The sequence below is a fragment of the Hyla sarda genome, chromosome 2, assembly GCF_029499605.1.
Source record: "Hyla sarda isolate aHylSar1 chromosome 2, aHylSar1.hap1, whole genome shotgun sequence".
Classification (NCBI taxonomy): domain Eukaryota; kingdom Metazoa; phylum Chordata; class Amphibia; order Anura; family Hylidae; genus Hyla; species Hyla sarda.
This window is the reverse complement of record NC_079190.1, coordinates 41,326,812-41,343,368: the sequence shown is the minus strand read 5'-3', so window position 1 is coordinate 41,343,368 and position 16,557 is coordinate 41,326,812. Positions and strand designations below refer to the sequence as shown.

General features: G+C 45.1%; 1 protein-coding gene across 3 annotated transcripts in view; it reads left to right on the top strand.

The window, feature by feature from the left end:
- Positions 1–8,080: 8,080 nt before the first annotated feature.
- The window catches only part of MSANTD4 (Myb/SANT DNA binding domain containing 4 with coiled-coils), a 33,046-nt gene continuing 24,569 nt past the window's right edge, over positions 8,081–16,557 (top strand). Inside the window, exon 1 of one of the 3 annotated variants that reach the window (XM_056561609.1) lies at positions 8,081–8,325. The gene's annotated coding sequence lies outside the window, so the exon portion shown is untranslated. Of the gene's footprint in view, positions 8,326–16,362; positions 16,426–16,557 lie in introns of those variants that run through there. The other 2 variants (XM_056561607.1, XM_056561608.1) reach the window with 2 other exon arrangements.

Sequence of the window (16,557 nt, the reverse complement as noted above, 5' to 3'; positions counted from 1 at the left end):
GGTCCTGGCTATGAATAGCAGCCGGGACTGACCCGGTGTGATGCGGGGTCACGGTGTGACCCCATTTTAAACACCGGGACCGGGCGTAGGGCGTACAAGTACGCTCTACGTCCTTAACAGGTTAAACACTGTTATACAGGTTGTGCACACACTACTTTACATTGTAGCAGATTGTAGTACATTTCTTCAGTGTTGTCTTATGAAAAGATAGAATAAAAGATTTACAAAAATGTGAGGGATGGACTCACTTATGGGAGATACTGTATATATAATGTGAGGGGTGGGCTCACTTATGGGATATACTGTATATATAATGTGAGGGGTGGACTCACTTATGGGAGATACTGTATATATAATGTGAGGGGTGGACTCACCTATGGGAAATACTGTATATATAATGTGAGGGGTGGACTCACTTATGGGTGATACTGTATATAATGTGAGGGGTGGACTCACTCATGGGATATACTGTATATATAATGTTGTCAGGATCCGGATACTGTGAGGATACTGGTGGTGGATCCTCTGTGTCAGTGGTGTGATGACGTGGGCCGTACCAGGGGAACGGAGTCTAAGGGGTTACTGGTTTTAACCAGAGCCCGCCGCAAAGCGGGATGGACTTGCAGCGGCAGGTAACCCCCAGGTCGTTCCACCCGATAGCGACTCAACCCCAACTGACAGCTGAGATAGGCGCGGTACAAGGGATTAGGCAAGAGCAAGATTGGACGTAGCAGAAGGTCAGGGCAGGCAGCAAGGATCGTAGTCAGGGGTAACGGCAGAGGGTCTGGAACACTGGCTTGGGATATACACAGGAACGCTTTCACTGGCACAAGGGCAACAAGATCCGGCAATGCTGGAAAGGGGAAGTGAGGTTTTATAATGAGGGCACAGGTGTGAGCACTGATTGAGCCAGGCGCCAATCAGTGGCGCACTGGCCCTTTAAATCACAGAGAGCCGGCGCGCGCGCGCCCTAGGGAGCGGGGCCACGCTTGCCGGGACTGAGCCGACGGGGGACATGACAGGTGAGGTGACTGGGACGCGAGCCGCGAGCGGGTGCGTCCCGCTACGCATCCCCGCCGGTGACATTAATGCAGCGCTCCCGCAGCGCCGGTGACATTAATGACAGTGACATTAATGCAGCGGGTCTGACCGGGGCGCTGCGAGAAGGTGAACGCCGCGAGCGCTCCGGGGAGGAGCGGGGACCCGGAGCGCTCGGCGTAACAAATGTGAGGGGTGGACTCACTTATGGGAGATACTGTATATAATGTGAGGGGTGGACTCACTTATGGGAGATACTGTGTTTATAATGTGAGGGGTGGACTCACTTACGGGAGATACTGTATATAATGTGAGGGGTGGACTCACTTATGGGAGATACTATATATAATGTGAGGGGTGGACTCACTTATGGGAGATACTGTATATAATGTGAAGGGTGGACTCAATTATGGGAGATACTGTATATATAATGTGAGGGGTGGACTCACTTATGGGTGATACTGTATATAATGTGAGGGGTGGACTCGCTTATGGGAGATACTGTATATATAATGTGAGGGGTGGATTCACTTATGGGATATACTATATATATAATGTGAGGGGTGGACTCACTTATGGGATATACTGTATATATAATGTGAGGGGTGGACTCACTTATGGGAGATACTGTATATATAATGTGAGGGGTGGACTGACTTATGGAAGAAACTGTATATATAATGTGAGGGGTGGATTCACTTATGGGAGATACTATATATAATGTGAGGGGTGGACTGACTTATGGGAGATACTGTATATATAATGTGAGGGGTGGACTCTCTTATGGGAGATACTATATATAATGTGAGGGGTGGACTCACTTATGGGAGATACTGTATATATAATGTGAGGGGTGGATTCACTTATGGGAGATACTGTATATATAATGTGAGGGGTGGACTCACTTATGGGAGATACTGTATATATAATGTGAGGGGTGGACTCACTTATGGGAGATACTGTGTATATAATGTGAGGGGTGGACTCACTTATGGGATATACTGTATATAATGTGAGGGGTGGACTCACTTATGGGATATACTGTGTATATAATGTGAGGGGGTGGGCTCACTTATGGGAGATACTGTATATATAATGTGAGGGGTGGACTCACTTATGGGAGATACTGTATATAATATGAGGGGTGGACTCACTTATGGGATATACTGTATATATAATGTGAGGGGTGGACTCACTTATGGAAGATAATGTATATATAATGTGAGGGGTGGACTCACTTATAGGAGATACTGTATATATAATGTGAGGGGTGGACTCACTTATAGGAGATACTGTATATATAATGTGAGGGGTGGGCTCACTTATAGGAGATACTGTATATATAATGTGAGGGGTGGGCTCACTTATGGGAGATACTGTATATATGTGTGTGAGGGGTGGACTCACTTATGGGAGATACTGTATATAATATGAGGGGTGGACTCACTTATGGGATATACTGTATATAATGTGAGGGGTGGACTCACTTATGGAAGATAATGTATATATAATGTGAGGGGTGGACTCACTTATAGGAGATACTGTATATATAATGTGAGGGGTGGACTCACTTATAGGAGATACTGTATATATAATGTGAGGGGTGGGCTCACTTATAGGAGATACTGTATATATAATGTGAGGGGTGGGCTCACTTATGGGAGATACTGTATATATAATGTGAGGGGTGGGCTCACTTATAGGAGATACTGTATATATAATGTGAGGGGTGGGCTCACTTATGGGAGATACTGTATATATAATGTGAGGGGTGGACTCACTTATGGGAGATACTGTATATAATATGAGGGGTGGACTCACTTATGGGATATACTGTATATATAATGTGAGGGGTGGACTCACTTATGGAAGATAATGTATATATAATGTGAGGGGTGGACTCACTTATAGGAGATACTGTATATATAATGTGAGGGGTGGACTCACTTATAGGAGATACTGTATATATAATGTGAGGGGTGGGCTCACTTATAGGAGATACTGTATATATAATGTGAGGGGTGGGCTCACTTATGGGAGATACTGTATATATGTGTGTGAGGGGTGGACTCACTTATGGGAGATACTGTATATAATATGAGGGGTGGACTCACTTATGGGATATACTGTATATAATGTGAGGGGTGGACTCACTTATGGAAGATAATGTATATATAATGTGAGGGGTGGACTCACTTATAGGAGATACTGTATATATAATGTGAGGGGTGGACTCACTTATAGGAGATACTGTATATATAATGTGAGGGGTGGGCTCACTTATAGGAGATACTGTATATATAATGTGAGGGGTGGGCTCACTTATGGGAGATACTGTATATATAATGTGAGGGGTGGGCTCACTTATAGGAGATACTGTATATATAATGTGAGGGGTGGGCTCACTTATGGGAGATACTGTATATATGTGTGTGAGGGGTGGACTCACTTATTTGAGACTCTGTATATATATATATATATATATATATATATACAGTGACGGTCGCCTCGCCTCCACCCATAGATTGGCATTAAGGGGGCGTGACGTCCAGAGGGGGAGTGGCCGACACCCACAGTGTGCACACAGCGTTCGGACCTAATTGTTCCGAACGCTGGCCAGTGGAGTACCCCTTTAACCCTAATCTACTCCCTTATGTGAGTGAAGTTCCGTGCAAGTCTATGGGATTCCCATACATCTCTTGATCGTGTTACTCTCGAACTGCAAAGATTACAGGGACTTTTAAACATCCTGCAGACTGCCTGGCAGGCAGGTGCAGAGAAAAGTTAGTGCGGGGGAGGGGATTTGAGGACAGAATATGAGGTCAGAATATTTGGGGAATAGTTGAGTTGGGGAAATAAGGAAGGGACATAAAGTAGGAATATGAGAATGAGATAAGAGGACAGGATTTAAAGGGGTACTCCACCCCTAGACATCTTTTCCCCTATCCAAAGGATAGGGGATAAGATGTCTGATCGCGGGGGTCCCGCCGCTAGGGACCCCCACAATATAGCACGCAGCACCCACCTGTTACTGCTCCGGAAGCGCTGGAGGGTCTGGCTCCCGACCAGGGGGATGGAAGATCGTGACGTCCCGACTCCGCCCCAGTGTGACATCACGCCCCGCCCCCTCAATGCAAGTCTATGGGAGGGGGCGTGACGGCTGTATTTAAAGGATTGCAGGCCATAGGAGTTTACAAAGGAACTGTTGCACCGGATGCAGTATGGAGAAAATAAAGAGAATAGGAAAAAAAAAAACTCCAAAGAATGCCGCTATCCCGGAGAAATCAGTGATGTGTATCTTGGTTAGCAAAACGTTCTTTGTTGAAAAAGACAGTCTACATGTACATCCATAGGTAAGACGTGTTTCGGGTATTTTCCTACCCTTTATCCATTGCAGATTACAAGGGATAAGAGGACGACATATGAGGACAGGATATGAGGACGAGATATGAGGACAGGATATAAGGACAAGATATAAAGTTAGAATATGAGGATGAGATATGAGGATGGGATATAAGGTCGGTATAGGAGGACCAGATATAAAGTTGGAATATGAGGACGAGATATAAGGTTGGAATATGAGGACGGGATGTGAGGATGAGATGTAAGGTTTAAATAAGGATGAGATATGAGGACTGGATATGAGGACAAGATATGAGGTCGGGATATAAGAACGAGATATAAGGTTGGAATATGAGGACGGGATATGAGGATGAGAAGTAAGGTTGGAATGAGGATGAGATATGAGATCGGGATATGAGGCCGAGATATATATATATATATATATAAAGTTGGAATATGAGGACAAGATATGAGGATGAGATATGAGGACGGGATATAAGGTTGGAATATGAAGATGAGATATGAGGACGGGATATAAGGAAGGGATATTAGGGACGAGATACAAGGATGATATATCAGGTCAGCATATGAGGACGGGATATGAGGAAGGGATATTAAGGACGAGATATGAGGTTGGAATATGTGGATGAGATATTAGGACAGGATATGAGGTCGGAATATGAGAACCTGATATGAGGAAAACATATAAGGAGGGGATATGAGATATTAATGTGAGGACGAGATATAAGGTCGGGATCTAAGGACAGGATATTCGGTATGGGTTCACACACCCAATAAAGGCGTGGTTCTGCAGGTGCTGACCACAGACCACTTCTCAGTCTCTATGCTTCCTGGCTGATGTTTTGGTCACTTTTGAATGCTGGTGGTGCTTTCACTCTAGTGGTAGCATGAGACGGAGTCTACAACCCACACAAGTGGCTCAGGTAGTGCAGCTCATCCAGGATGGCAGATCAATGCGAGCTGAGGCAAGAAGATATTCTGTGTCTGTCAGCGTAGTGTCCAGAGCTTGTAGGCGCTACCAGGAGACAGGCCAGTACATCAGGAGACATGGAGGAGGCCGTAGGAGGGCAACAACCCAGCAGCAGGACCGCTACCTCTGCCTTTATGCAAGGAGGAGCACTGCCAGAGCCCTGCAAAATGAACTCCAGCAGGCCACAAATGTGCATGTGTCCACTCAAATGGTCTGAAACAGACTCCATGAGGGTGGTATGAGGGCCCGACATCCACAGATGGGGGTTGTGCTTACAGCCCAACACCGTGCAGGATGTTTGGCATTTGCCAGAGAACACCAAGATTGGCAAATTAGCCACTGGCGCCCTGTGCTCTTCACAGATGAAAGCAGGGTCCCACTGAGCACATGTGACAGATGTGACAGAATCTGGAGACGCCATGGAGAACGTTCTGCTGCCTGCAACATCCTCCAGCATGAGCGGTTTAGCGGTGGGTCAGTAGTGGTGTTGAGTGACATTTCTTTGGGGGGCTGCACAGCCCTCCATGTGCTTGCCAGAGGTAGCCTGACTGCCATTAGGTGCCGAGATGAGATCCTCAGACCCCTTGTGAGACCAAATGCTGGTGTGGTTGGCCCTGGGTTCCTCCTAATGCAAGACAATGCTAGACCTCATGTGGCTGGAGTGTGTCAGCAGTTCCTGCAAGAAGAAGGCATTGATGCTATGGACTGGACATATCCAGACCCCCATGGGTTGATAAATTTCATTTCCATTGATCATTTTTGTGTGATTTTGTTGTCAGCACATTCAACTATGTAAGGCTCCTTTCACACTATGAGTATTCATCCGTTATTAAACATTTGTTTTCTGTGTAAAAACGGATGTATAATAACGGATGAAATAACGGTGCTAACGGCTGAATAATGTCCATCAAAATAACGGGCATATTCATCCCCCGCCGGGAGCCCTGAATGGCCGCTACTGAGGAGCCATTCTGGGCTCTTCGCAGGGTTTTTAAAATGAACATTGTGAGTGTCAGCAGGGGCCATATGTATATTAAAAGCACTTTGGGCTGGCAAGATATATACAGTAGCGCTGCAAGGGGGGCAGACATATAGCCTACATATCTAGCCCCCCAGCGCATTTATAATATGCCCCCCTCAGTGCATTTATAAATATATACTTCCCACCGTTGCATTTATAATGTGCCCCCTGCAGTAATTAATAAAGATATGACCCCCCGCCGGCGCATTTATATATATATATATATATATATATATATATATACCCCCCACCAGTGCACTTATAATGTCCCCCCCCCCCGCAGCGCTTTTCTCATATTATGCCACTGCAGCGCTATATGTGAAAAATATATCTATCAGCAGCCAATGATACTTTTCATTAATAGCGCTGCAGTGGCATATGTATATAGAGGTGCTGTAGGGGGGCAGGTAATGCTAAATGTCTGCCCCCCCCCAGCGCTTCTATATACATATACCCCTGCAGCGCTATGTATGAAAAATATTGCATCAGCATCATCGGGCTGGCTGGCTGCTGGCCTGATGCGCTGCTGATGCGCTGGGGGCTAGATATATAGGCTATATGTCTGCCCCCCCTACAGCGCTATTTATCTTGTCCCCCACAGCGCTTTTAATATACAAATGGCCCCCGCTGCCACTCGCAATGTTCATTTTAAAAACCCCGCTGGGAGCCCTGAATGGCTCCTCAGTACAGGCTATTCAGGGCTCCTGGCGGGGGATTTAAAAATGAAAGTAAAAACACACGATACATCGCAGGGTTGCGGACCATACTGCCGGCTCCCCTGCTTAATAACTTCTGATCGCATTGGGTCTCAGAAGTGAGACCCAGTGCAATCAATCCCTCAGCCCCTCTACTACAACCCCCATCATGTAACAGAGTCTGTTCCATGATGGAGGTAGTAGTACAAACACTAATGTAGCCTCCCCAGCCACCGGCAGACTCCCGCAGCCAGGGAACTACTACTCCCATCATGGAAACAAGTCTGTTCCATGATGGGAGTAGTAGTAGTTCCTCAGCACTGCAGGAGTCTGCTGATGTCAACTCTTCTGAGCATGCTCGGAAGTAATGACGGATATTATAAACCAGGTGCAAACGGATTACATAAAGGCTCATCCGTTTGCCATAGACTTCAATGTTAAAAATAACAGGCGTTAATTTACCCGTTTCTTGTGACGGAAGAAAAATGAGTGCATGTGCCGTTTTTTCTTCCGTCACAAATAATGTCTGTTATTCATGACGGGCTATAATGGGTCATAACGGATAATCAAAAAATCACATAGACTTGAATGGGATTTTGTAACTGATGTTTAGCATCCGCTTTTAAGGCTTTTCTATCGGATGCTTATAACGGATCTTTTAACGGAACAACTTTATAGTATGAAAGGGGCCTTAAGATGAAAGTATTTCATACGATTAGTTCATTCATTCAGATCTAGGATGTGTTATCTTAGTGTTCCCTTTATTTTTTTGAGGGAGAGAGAGACCCCATGTGATGTCTATAGTCTAGACGGTTCGGCAGTTTAGTGCAGTGCCAGCTGTTTCTCAGGACTTACACAGAGGACAACAGCTGCAGATGATACAGACACATAGTATCCTGTATGTAGCCTGTAATGATACGGTAGCAGCCGGTGTGATGCCATAGAATTATTGTTGTAGTTTCCTCTTTGTGTGTGGTGTATCCTCAGCCTCCCTGATCCCCTCACCCTTCTCTCATCCTCCTTGTAGTAGCTTTGCCCTTCCTCCTCCTTCTCCTCCTCTGCAGTCTGTCTCCCTCCCCTCTTCCCAGTGGCTGAGGATCCCCCCTCCTCTCTCCCTGTGTCCGCCAGCTCCTGTGCCTGGCAGTAACCCCCCTCTGCTATTATTATCTGGGGCTGGGCATCCCTTGCTGTGTCTGTGCCCGGGGGGATTCATACTACTCAGCGCACTGCGTCTGCAGGTAAGAGCAACTTGCATGTCTGCAACCTGCAGAGCTCTTCCTCTCCCTGTGGGGATCTGCAGTGCTCTGCTCACAGCTTGGCCTCTTCTTGCTCTTTCCCTGTGCTCCACATCGCCATCTTGTCTGCTATGAAGAGCTCTGCTGTGTAAAGTGGATCACAGCGGTGATCTATGTGCAGATGTAGCATGGCTGAATTTGTCATTTGACTCTAACACTGAGCTGAGATGGTGGGATAGGTTTGCTTGTAGCCCTAACTAACAGAGAAGGAGGTATCTGTAGTAAATGACAAGCTCAGCTCTGCTACATATATGGCAGGTGTGGGGGTAGGGGAATCGGACATAGAGACAATGGCATATTCACTACTTCTGTCTGCACTCACCTGTACAGACTACACCACCCTATAGTAACTAAAATGCTACTTCCCCTATAGTATATGGACAGTGACTCCGCATTTACATTGCATTTACTATTACGTTTACAAAGGGTTGTTGTGCTTCTCTTAGTCGATCACATCCGACTGCGGTGGTTGCGCATATTACACACAGCTCATGCTGGGCATTGATCCTCCTGTGTACTCTGCCTTCGCTCATTGAATTCCTATTCATCTTGTGTCTGCAAGGATGAATGATGAGCCAGTAACACATACCGCTGCTATAATATTATGTATTACTAGTTAGTAGACAGTATTTCATGCAACGACCCTCCCTTATACAGAACCTATAAGTTAGGTTGGGAATTACATCTTTATCTACCATCACTTTGGGAACACAGACAGAATGATTCTCGTCGGGATGTTCTCCGATAGTAATAGTTGTCCAGTTGTCGATACGATTGTAGTAAGGCTGTGTTCACATTACGTACACACTAGGAAATTGTGAGTATAGAGGGTCCCGAGCTTGTCTTGGCTTAGAGACCATTCATGTTCTTCCCTGTTTATCTAATATCTTCTTTTTTCTACCTACTTAGTTTTATTATTCTTTACTTACTGTATATAGCACTAACTTGATTTATGGTGCTGTACAAAAGGATGCACTCTCAATATTCTCCTTCCAGCTGTGTCACAACCAGAACTTGAACTTAATGTACAGTAGGCAGTGATGTACACAGTTCTGTAGCTACAGGAGCAGGGAGTTCGACAATAGACAGGAGTCCCTGCTCCTGTATGTACTTTCCTTGGCGTGTTACACCAATGTTAAAGAAACAGAGCTTTAGCACCACATGGCTCAAAGGGCCACAAACACCCTTTTCCCCATGCTTCACTCCACCAGGAGTGTCATCAGGGCTTGGACATATTCTCCATAAGCCCTGATGATGCTCCTGGTGGAGTGAAACATGGTGGGGCACATGTTTTTTATGTTTTAATAAGCTGACACACACCAATGATAAATAGGTAGTCTGCAGCTCCCTCTATCTATAGAAAATCAGAGAAAGCTTTACATAATAGGGTTTAATTCCCCATAAACTGAGAATACTGGATTCTGCTGTTTAGAATTACTAATAGAGTGTGTGTAAATTAGTGCACTTATTCAAGGGTTGTTCTAAAGCTGGTGTGTGGTACAATGTTTTTATGTTTTTAGGCCGTTATGTGTTTTATTAGGAGTGTATACAACTCTGCATCCATATTAAGGATAGTATCATTAAAATTTTAAGGGGTACTCCACCCCTAGACATCTTATCCCCTATGCCAAGGATAGAGGATTAGATGTCTGATCGCAGATGGTCCCACCGCTTGGGCCCCCCACGATCTCCCTGCTGCACCCACCATTTGTTTAGAGCATCGGGTGCAGCACCAGAGACTTGTGACATCACTGGCACGCCCAACATGATGTCACGGCCACGCCCCCTCAATGCAAGTCTATGGGAGGGGGCGTGATGGTAGTCACACCCCCTCCCATAGATTTGCATTGAGGGGGCATGGCCGTGACATCACGAGCCTCCGGCCCGCATCACCAGTCATTCGGCACTGAGTGAAGTTCGCTCCATGGAACGGATGACTGGGGTGCCACAGCCAAGATCGCAAGGGTACCCAGCGGCGGGCCCCCGCAATCAGATATCTTATGCATATCTTTTGGATAGGGGATAAGATGTCTAGGGGCGGAGTACCCCTTTAAGTTTTACCAAGGGAGTACTTTTAGAAAGGGGTGTTTGTGGCCCTTTGGGCCAAGTGGTCCTTTAGAGATATTAGTTGATCACCCCTTGGCATTTTGGGTTGAAAGAACACAGAGCAGCGCACTACTGATGTGTTTGGTGGCTGCTTCATTTGTAATTTCCATAGGATTGAATGTTAGTTACAGAAACAGAGTAGCTCACTTCTACGGGAAATGCAAACCCTGTGTTGATGTCACATGGGTTGAAATTAACCCGTGGTTCTAAAGCATCGGGCAACAGTGTTAGGCTTGGTTCACACCACTTTAATGGGGTCCATCAGGTTTGCAAAAGGGTGTACATCATTTTACCAGAATAAATAGTACAGTATGATATGTATTTTGCTATTTTTTTCTGAAATAAGATTTAATATGAAGCCCTGAATATAGCTTCTAGTGCATGTGAAAGAGCCCTAAGACACAGTGCTATCAAGCTGGTTTTACATTACCATAATACGGATGCATTTTTTGTCCCAATTGGGCCAAAGGTCTGATGACCCATCGTCAGGCCAGGATTTGGAGCCATAATACGGATGTAAAAATGCTTCTGTATTATGCTAGTGTGAAACTGCCCTTATAGGTATGTGGTGAGTCCCACTGGAGTATAGAAATAGCTAATTTCACTACAGTAAGTTCTAGTGTTTTCCGCTATCTCGACTGCAGCGTCATGCTGCCGCTGGGTGGTTGCAATACAGATAATTATGTGTCAGTGGTGATACGTACACTGTGCTATGTGCATCACCACTTACTACATTTACAGCGCCAGTCGCTCTCCCAATTGGCCCATCGGATGTGTTGTGAGTCAGTTTTATAGCTATGGGAGCATGGAATCCAACAATAGACAGGAGTCCCTACTTCTTTATGTACTTTCCTTGGTGCGTTACCCCCATATCATAGTGCGTGAAGGAAACAGAGTAGCACGCTGCCTTCAAATACACCTTGTGGAGAAAGAGACAAAAAAAATTTGAGGACAGCGCCTCATATCATTCTGTGGGTCCAAGTGTCTGTCTGTGAGGGTCTGTGATGGGACTCTCACCTGGATGTAACCTTGAGGTTATGCATATCTCCCCTGTAGTTGGGGTACTCTAGGAGACTTGCAAGCTGTCTAGGATTCGACCGGTGCCAACTACGTGGGACCGGTATGGGTATCTCCAGACGAAGGAATAAAAGATTATGAAAATCCTCTTTCTTCAATAAAAACTTGTTTATTGAATAAAATAAAATAACAGACTACATTAAAGCAAGACGCGTTTCGGGTGTTGTACCACCCTTCCTCAGTTGCGTATGAGGAAGGGTGGTACAACACCGGAAACGCGTCTTGCTTTGATGTAGTCTGTTATTTTATTTTGTTTTATTCAATAAACAAGTTTTTATTGAAAAAAGTGGATTTTCCTCATCTTTTATTCATTCGTCTGGAGATAGCGCCTAGTGGGGACACCTCTTTTATACTCTTTTCTCTCCAAACACAGCTGTAGCTTCCACAGAACTTCATAGGGCTTACAAAAACAGAGTAGATCGCTTCAATAGGATTTATGGGAAAAGCAGAACACATTGGGGGAGATTTATCAAAAGTCAGAGGCAAAAATATTATCAAAACTCAGAGGAAAAGTTTACCAGTTGCCCATAGCAACCAATCAGATCGCTTCTTTCATTTTTCAGAGGTCTTTTAAAAAAAATGAAAGTAGCGATCTGATTGGTTGTTATGGGCAACTGGTCAATACTTCCTCTGCACAAGTTAAAGGAGTACTCCGGGATGGGAAAATTGCCCGTCATACTGCCGGCAGTAAAAAAAACAAAGAAGTACATACCTTCCGTCGCTCCTCCGGTAACCCGCTCCGGTCTCCGCCGCGATACTCTTCCTGGTGTCCGGTGGTCGGCGAGTCATAGCGAAGTCCCGCCTCGGACGGCAATAGGCTGAGCGGCAGTGCGGGTTACCGGTGGCAGCAGGTGTCGGGGCTGAAAACGTCACACTGCCGCTCAGCCTATGGCTGGCCGAGGCGGGACTTCGCTGCGGCCGTTGATTGGCTGAGTGCAGTATGACTCGCCGACCACCGGCAACCAGGAAGAGGATTGCGGTGGAGATCGGAGCAGGTTACCGGAGGCATCGGGGGAGCGATGGTAGGTATGTACCTCTTTATTTTTTTACTGCAGGCAGTATGACGGGCAATTTTCCCATCCTGGAGTACTCCTTTAAGATAAGTCTCCCCCATTGAGTTTGGCTGTTTCTCATTGAGGTTAGTAGTCATCTCTCTAAAAGTGTGGCAGCAGATGAAAATGCAGTCTAGACAATGCCCTGTGAGCTAAACAACCTAGACTTTATACTGATACATTGAATGTAGCTGGTCCTACTCTCAGCACAGAAGTGGAGACAACTATATCCAGTCTAAACAACCCTCTCTGAGCTTAACAGCCTGGGTATATTGTAGCAAACTAGTAGAGTGATTTGTGCAGCCGCCATTGATGTATTTAGCTTACAGAGCATTGTCTAGACTGGATACAATCACATCCACTTCTCAGCTTAGAGCCAGGATAAGGTACTGTATGTGCAAGTTTCCTGGCAATGAAAGTAAACTGAGATTGCATTAACATTTGGCCCCTAATAGGATAATTTCTTGACATTTGCTAAGGATCTACAGAACATGATTTTAGGATTTTGCAGCTACACTTTCACATTGACCACATTTTTATAATTATTACCCTTGACAGTCTAGTCCAGTGTTTCCCAACCAGGTTGCCTCCAGCTGTCGCAAAACTACAACTCCCAGCATGGTTTTGGCTGTCCGGGCATGCTGGGAGTTGTAGATTTGCAACAGCTGGAGGCACTCTGGTTGGGAAACAGTGGTCTAGTCCTTTAAGCAGCACTGGGTGAGAGGGATATGGAGTGTGAATGTATCAGTCATTTGGCTAATAATAGATGGTGGAAGTGTATGATAATGTACTGAGGAATGCAAGAATATATAGCGCCTCTCTCTCTTTTTATTTCCTGTTTTTTTTTTTACGCTCAAGTGTCAAGGAAGTGTTGCTGAGCTGCAGCATGCACACTTCCTCCCACTCCTCTCTGCTTGGCTTTCATTACGGAGCCCTGTAGAACAATCATACAAGGGTGGAGGAGGGAGGAGGCAGGAATGCTGCAGCTCACCATCACCTAGTTGACATCTGAGCTTTAAGCATGATACAGAGCTGACAGATTCCCCTTATGCACCCAGAATGTCCGTTCATTAAATCAGTGGCCCATTTATTTAAAAGTATACCAGACTTTGTATAAATCAATAGTACAAGTGAATATAAGAAACAGAACAATATCAAATCAGAGAAAAATTACTCTTTCTCCATCAGGCCCCTTTTTTACCCAAACCCTTCCCCTATCTCTTGTATCAGCTCACCAAAGGATCAGGTTACATGGTGCTCATAGAAGTCTATGGAGAGGGGAGGGAAAAAAAGGGAGTGTAAGAAGGGGGGGGGGGCAGTGTAAGAAGGAGAGGGGTGGCGGGAGAGACAGAGAATAGAGTAGACAGAAAGACTGCAAAGAGACTAAAGACGCTTATAGTGAATATGAGATCTCATCCCAGGGCTGGATTCAAAAATTACACTGTTCAGTACTGCTCTATACTGTCATCCAAGCTTCTGCTCCTTAGGGCATGCTATAAAGAAGAGTCCCCTGTTCTATGTATGTGAAGTGTATGGGAGATATCATAGAGTTTCGGCCCCACCCACTAGCTCGGGAAGAACTAAAAATAAATGGACAGAAATAGGGGTACTACTCATGTACATACATACAACAGCATATTCTTAATAGTTACCTAAAGTTATAGACACATTATAATTATAAGATAGATATCACCTCCGGAGATGGTATGCAAACATTGCCCCGTACTCCCACATTAAGAAACTGAAATTTTTACCATGTTCATGATACAAAGTCTTGAACACTTTAGAAGTTTATTCTAATAACCTTTTATCAGTACTACCGGACCTCCCACTTATACAGTATGCTGCCCTCATTGTCTGATTTGTGGGTCACACTGTTTTGACCCCCCCCCCCCCCCATTGTTAGAACAAGGTGAAACCCAACATTTTGCTGCCTATGTGGCCTATGAAGAATGTACAGTGGAGCTGACAGTAGACAAAGCCCCTATTGCTACAACAAAGCTGTATCTGCTCTAAACATTTTGGTGCTTCTTTTTTCCTGTTGACATCACTTGGCAATAATTGTTCCTTGATGACAATGGGCAGATCAAGTAGTCTTTTAGAAACTGTTAAGTGGAGCTGACAGAAGACATAGTCATATGGCGCTTTCCTAGAGCTGGTGACACTTTATTCTAGCAATCAACAGGGTCACATAACTCAGATTCCCAAGAATTGGATGACATATTTTAGCAATATCATTATCCTTAGAGAGGTTATCTGATGGTGCATTAAAACTCAAGATCCTGCAGGGGCTCTGTAGGCCCTCTGTCACGCTGTATGAAGGCACCATACTTCCACATCAGGCAGTGCCATACTTTGCATGCTTGGTCACTGCCCAGTGGACCTCTCTGCTCCCTAATATCCACCCCTAATCACCGCATACTTGGTCACTCCCAGGTGGACCGTCCTCCTTCCTAATACCTAACCCTTATCACCTCATACTTGGTCACTCTCCTGTGGACTGCCCTACTTCCTAATACCTACCCCTAATTACCTCATACTTGGTCACTCTCCTGTTGACCACCCTCCTTCCTAATACCTACCCCTAATCACCTCCTACTTGGTCACTCCCCTGTGGACCATCCTCCTTCCTAATACCTAATCCTAATCACCTCATACTTGGTCACTTTTCTGTGGACTGCCCTCCTTCCTAATACCTACCTCTAATCACCTCATTCTTGGTCACTCTCCTGTTGACCACCCTCCTTCCTAATACCTACCCCTAATCACCTCATACTTGGTCACTCCCTTGTGTACCGTCCTCCTGTCTAATAACTAATTCTAATCACCTCATACTTGATCACTCTCCTGTTGACCGTCCTCCTTCCTAATACCTACCCCTAATCACCGCATACTTGGTCACTCCCAGGTCGACCGTCCTCCTCCCTAATACCTAACCCTTATCATCTCATACTTGGTCCCTCTCCTGTGGACTACCCTACTTCCTAATACCCACCCCTAATCACCTCATACTTGGTCATTCCCCTGTGGACTGCCCTTCTTTCTAATACCTACCCCAAATCACCTTATAATTGGTCACTCCCCTGTGGACCTCCCTCTTCCCTAAAACCTACCCCTAATCACCTTCAGCCACTGCCTAGTGGACCTCCCTCCTCCCTAATACCCACGTCTAATCACCTCATACATGGTCACTCCCCGTGGACCTCCCTAATATCCACCCCTGATCACCTTATGCTTGGTCACTGCCCGGTGGACTTCCCTCCTCCTGACTAGTGTTGCTCGCGAATATTCGCAATTCGAATATTATTCGCGAATATCGCATATTCGCGAATTCGCGAATTTCGCGAATATAGCGCTATATATTCGTAATTACGAATATTCGTTTTTTTTTTTTTTTTTTCTTCACAATACACATCACAGTGATCATCCCTCTCTGCTTCCAGCTTGTGTGGTGTAAAGAAGGTTCTAATACTACTGTGTGAGACTGGCGCGCGAAAATTCGCATATGCTAATTTTCGCATATGCGAATTTTCGCGTATGCTAATTTCGCATATGCTAATTTTCACATATGTTAATTTTCGCATACGCGAATTTCGCGTATGCGAAAATAAAACGAGAATATAACGAATATGCGAATATTCGCGAATATATGACGAATATTCGTCCATATATTCGCGAATATTCGCGAATTCGAATATGGCCTATGCCGCTCAACACTACTCCTGACCAGAATGAGGATTAAAAACAGTGATTCATTGAAACATAATGGCAACTAAGCACTGAATTTCAGGGACAACCATCAATATAGGTAGGTATAAGAAGTGATGAAATCATACTGATTCAGAAATAAAAGCTTAATATAAAGTTAGATTACTTTGTATTGGGCTTTTATCAACAATTTTTTTTTAATTGCAGAACTACCCCCATAAGTCCATTTCTT